Genomic DNA, 5,909 nt, shown 5'->3' with positions numbered 1-5,909 from the left:
GAAACCCGTTCATTTTTATATATAAATGTAGGCTTTTTAAACCTAAATTCAAATTTAAACAGGGTGATTCACGCAAGCCTGGTATAGTTCATAAGCTTTATTTTTAATGGAATACCGTATATATTTTTATATTATTAAAAGCTACTTAACGGCCTGATTTCAACGACCCATATCATGTATGCTGTATTATGAATAATACAGGGTTAAATTTTGAAATTACAGTGTATGGAAACCACTTATGGAATAAAATTGTTTGTGTCCTTATGTTATAAAATTATAAAAAACGCTAGGATACGTCAACTTCTAAGTTTAGATATGCTCTCTTTAAACATTAATTAAAATATACGGGGTGATCCACACAAGTTTATCATAGTCCATGATCTTTAATTGTAATGAAACACCTTGTATATTTTTATGTTATTCGAATTTGCTAAATAACTTCATCACACAAAAGTGTATTGTATACGGCCTATTATGAATAATACAAGATGAAATTTTAAAATTATATATGTAGGTTAAATTTTCGTCAAGATATTAAATAAGTACCTACATAAAATTTTCAAATTATCTAATAATTTATCATACTTTAAATAATAGTAAAGTATGTATATACCCAATAATGGTATTTTAGCTAAATAAAGACATATATTTTCTAAACTAAGTATAAATAATATTTATTTTTTTTTTGGTTTTGTATCTTTAATGTATTGACGAAATTTATGAATAATTTAAAAATTTCACCTTTTCAAAATTTCACCCTGTATTATTCATGATAAACCCGAATAATACATTTTTTTTAGATGAAGTTATAAAGTAGCTTCTAAGCACATAAAAATATACAGGGTGATCCATTAAAACTAAAGATCATTGACTATGCTGTACTTGAGTAAATCACCCTGTAAATTTAAATCTATGTTTGTAAAGCGCCCATTTAAATTTAAAAGTTGACCTGTTCCGGCATTTCTTATAATTTTTAAAATAAGGACACAAACAATTTTATTCCATAAGTGGATTCCATAATTAATAATTTCAAAATTTTATCCTGTATTGTTCATAATTCACCCTACATGATATAGTTAGTTAAAATCAGGTTGTTAAGCAGCTTTTAAAAATATAAAAATATACAGGGTGTTCTATTAAAAATAAAAGCTTATGGACTCTGTTTGACTTTTATGAATCACCCTGTAAATTTAAATTTGTGTTTAAAAAGTGCAGATATTTATTTAAGAATCGACGAGTATCAGCGTTTTTTATAATTTTTCGAAACAAGGACAGAAATCATTTTATTTTACAAGTGCCTTCCACATTGTATAATTAGACGTATGTTGCCTAATATTAAAAAAATCATGTTTCTGATTGATTTTTATTATTAGAATATTATGTTTTCAATAATTATATTTAATCATACTTAAGAAAACAGCATTTCTAGAAAGTTTCACAACTGATATTAAAAGCTAAAATCTCCAAATCATAATGGCAATGCATTCGAAATTTAAAGGATCTACTCACAACGTGACGTCATGCGCGACCTGAACGAAATTAGGAACGCTCCATATCATATCTTGGGTTAGTGTATCATGGTACATACCTGCATGTGAGTCTAATGTTCAATACAGACGGGCCACGCTGCAGCGCTACGCTGTGGATCAACAAAGTAGTATAGTTTCCGATGATTAGCCATAAATTCTTATGTAAATTAAACGTTTAATCCCAGACGAGCGACAGTGACGACAAACGCTCGTCTGGGGGCCGCATATGAAATGCCTCCCGAAAAAGGGTATCCTACCTGTCGCTAAAATGGTCACATATGAATTGCCTCCCAAGCTTAAAATAAATTACATGCTTCTAATCTTTATGTGAGAATAGAATTGAATAGATAGAATAGAATAGAAATATGCTTTATTGTCATGAAAAATTGTACAATTTTATCGAAAAAGCTTATAAAAAGTCAAGAAAACAAAACAATAACAATCCAATTTACTAAAATTACATAAATCGTCAATATATTTACAATAATAACAATAATAATGAAGTTAAACAGAAGTAATCAATTGCAAAATTTAAGTAAATTGCAAATGCATAGTCTACATAGTAATTAATAAGTTTAAAAGTTAAGCTGCTGCATACGACACCCAAATATAGACAAAAAAAAAATGATAATAAAAATACTACTTGTGCAAAGGGTACTGTAATTTCTTAGTTATTGATTAAGAAAATCTTCTACTGAATAATATGGTCTTTCAGATAGGTAGGCTTTTGTCAGTTTACGGAATTTGGGGAAAGATGCTGCAGATTTAAGTTGTAGAGGGAGATGATTGTAAAGTTTTTTTGCGGAATATAATATAGATTTCTTTACTAACTCAGAGGACGGGGTCGGCATATAAACGTTAAACGTAGAATTTCTCGTGAAGTAGTCATGATTAGGTCTTGGTGGAAAGACATGTAGATGTTTACGAATTAAGCAAACAGTTTCTAAAATATACAAATATGGAAGGGTTAAAATTCTGTGATCTTTGAAGTAACTTCTGCAATGTGTTGTTCTTCTGAGGCCAAACAGATATCTAATTGCTCTTTTTTGTAATTTGAAAATAACATCGAATTGGGCAGCTGTACCAGAACCCCAAAAAGGAAGACCATAACGAAGATGTGACTCGAACAAAAAAAAATATGTTATTTTGGAAGATGCTAAATAGAGTTCATTCGAAACAGATCTTATAGCATAGCAAGCGGAGGATAGTTTCTTCCTTAACAAATCGATATGGTGGGACCATTTAAGGTTGCTGTCTAAAAAAAATACCAAGAAATTTCACAGAATCAACGGTACTGATCTGGCTGTTATTAAGAGGTAAGGGCTGAGGACTCCTTTATAAGACAATGCTACTGTTTTATCTACGTTAAACGAGAGTAAATTAGAGTCAGACCAGGTTTTTTATTGTAAGTAGATCAGAAGTTATAGTAGCATGAAGAGTTGCAATATTTGAGTTGCTCCAAGTGATACTGGTATCATCAGCAAAAAGAAAGATTTTTCCATCGATTTTTAAACTAGTGATGTCATTAATAAAGACAAGGAAAAGTAGAGGACCCAATACTGAACCTTGAGGTACCCCACATACAATGTTTTTGAGACTAGAGTCTGTATCATTTGCTCTAACCAGTTGTTTCCTATCATCCAAGTAAGATTGGAACCAAGGTGAAACGTTGCCACATCTTCGTCCCTTTGTAAATTTTTGGCAAAATTGGTATTTTGTTATTTAATTTTCAACCTTAATCTATTAAACATTATTCACACTAGGCGGTATTTATAAATTTCAACTAACTACTTATACATAATGTACAATTAGTTTTATAACCATTATAATATATTTTATAATAACCATTATTTTTTGTTATTATAGTTATTAAGGTACCAAGGGTATTATAAGGATAATAACGCTTGAGGTCTTTGGTGTATAGACCGAGGGCCTTCGGCCCGAGGTATATACGTTGACCGAAAGCGTTATTATTATAATACCCTTGGTGCCTTCAACGTTTAATGTCCGACTAAATTATTGTTTATATGCAAAAAATTTGCATGAATTTTGAATTAATTAGTTTTCAAATAAGTAAATTTAGCAGAAATAGTCGTAACGTAATTGTGGTAACCATAGTTTTACTTAGAGTTTTATTTGTCAACATGACAGTATTTAACTCGTTATTTAAATTTAATAGGCCCTAGGGCGTTATTTTTCAATAACACGCCCTTGGTCGTTATATCGTACTTAATAGACTTCGGAATAATGTCAAAATTTGTCAAATAATAAACCAGTCGGACATTAATAATTTAATGCCCGACTGGTATATTATTTGACAAATAATGACATGATTTCGAAGTCAGTTACGTATGATATAATGCCCTAGAATCTAGAGCGTTATTTTTAAAAACAACTCCCTAACGCCCTAGGGCAATAAATTTAAATGGCTAGTTAAATACTGTCAAGTTGACAAATAACAACCTAAGTAAAACTATGGTTACCACAATTACGTTACGACTATTGCTGGTAAATGTACTTATTTTAAAATTAATTAATTCAAATTCACTCAAATTGTTTGCATATAAAAAATAATTTAGTCGGACATTAAACGTTGAAGGACCGCGGGTATTATAGATAATAACTCTTTCGGTCAACGTATATCCCTCGGACCAAAGGCCCTCGGTATATACACCATTGACCTCAAGCAAGCGTTATTATCCTTATAATACCCTTGGTACCTTAATAACTAGAACAGAAAATACAAAAACATAATAAGTACAAGTTATTTTATAGATTTATTAAAAATAACATCACAAAAAACTTATTTGGAAAATATTACAAAATGTGTATAGAAATATAAAATTACAAAATATTTTTGCTAAATTTATATGATACTACTTTGACAAATTCTAATCTATTTATTTTACATTCTCTTAATTCTAATTTTTTTTCATTTAGAAAATTTATTTTTGCTTGACTTTCGGCAACATTTTTTTTGGTGTCGAAACAGAATTCATTTTAATATAGGTATTTATTTGAAATTGTAAAATTATATCAATAAAATTATTAATGTTGGGATGAGGGCAGTAGAAAGAAGTTGACTTTTCAGATATACAGCGTGTCTACTTAAGTTGGAAACATATGGGAAACTTTTTTATTATTAATTTTACGAAAAAAAGTTATTCTTCATAGAAAGTTCTGCATGCTCTAAAACCTAAGACTCAATCATCAGATATCAAATTTTGTCAATATTATACGAGGTATGTCAAAAAATATGAACTTCGTTCAAGAGTAAAGTACCTTTATTTCTCTCAATATCGAAAATTCTTATTATCAAAAGTTGTTTGGAAATAAAAACTAAGATCAAATATGCAATTACATGCTTCTAATTGGAATAAAATATTTTCCAAATTTTTCTCAAATTTATTGATACTAACTTCGTTTTTATTTATTACACATACGATAACTCTTTTATTATTACTTTTACAAAAAAAGGTATTCTTTATAAAAAGCTCTGTATGTCCTAAGACCGAAGATGCAACCATCAGATATCACATTTTATTAATTTTATACGAGGTATGTCAAAAAATATGAATTTCACTCAAGAGTAAAGTGCCTTTATTTTTCACAATATTGAAAACGGTTATTAAAAAAGTTGTTTAGAATTAAAAACTATGCTTCAATATGCAATTACATCCTTCTAATTGAAATATTGTGAAATATAAAGGTACTATAATCTTGAGCGAATTTCATATTTCTTGACACACCTCGTATAAAATTAACAAAAATTGATATATCATGGTTGTTTCTTAAATTTTAGACCATGCAAAGCTTTTTATGAAGAATAACTTTTTTTCGTAAAATGAATAATAAACGAGTTATCATATTTGTATTAATTAAAAACGATGTTGGGTATCCATAAATTTATGAAAATTTTTTTTTTCAATTAGAAGCATGTAATTGCATATTTGATCTTAGTTTTTAATTCCAAACAACTTTTTATCATAAGAATTTTCGATATGGAGAGAAATATAGGTACTTTACCCTTGACCGAAATTCATATTTTTTGACGTACTTCGTATAATATTGAGAAAATTTGATATTTGATATTTTGATGATTGAATCTTAGGTTTTGAGGCATGCAGAACTTTTTATAAAGAATAACTTTTTTTCGTAAAATTAATAATAAAAAAGTTTCCCATATGTTTCCAACTTAAGTAGACACGCTGTATAATTATCAACAAGATAATCACAAAATTGGGTGACTCTTTCATCGACTGGTTTAATTTCTGCCAAATTTCTAACAAAAAAATCGCTAAGAACTTCAGGATATAAGAATGAAAGACCAAAAATATAAATAAGAAAATGTGTAATTTCGGTTAAGTTAACACCTTTTTT

This window comes from Diabrotica virgifera, chromosome 4 (assembly GCF_917563875.1).
Source record: "Diabrotica virgifera virgifera chromosome 4, PGI_DIABVI_V3a".
Lineage (NCBI taxonomy): Eukaryota > Metazoa > Arthropoda > Insecta > Coleoptera > Chrysomelidae > Diabrotica > Diabrotica virgifera.
The sequence above is the reverse complement of the archived record's forward strand: the minus strand, read 5'-3'. Positions refer to the sequence as shown.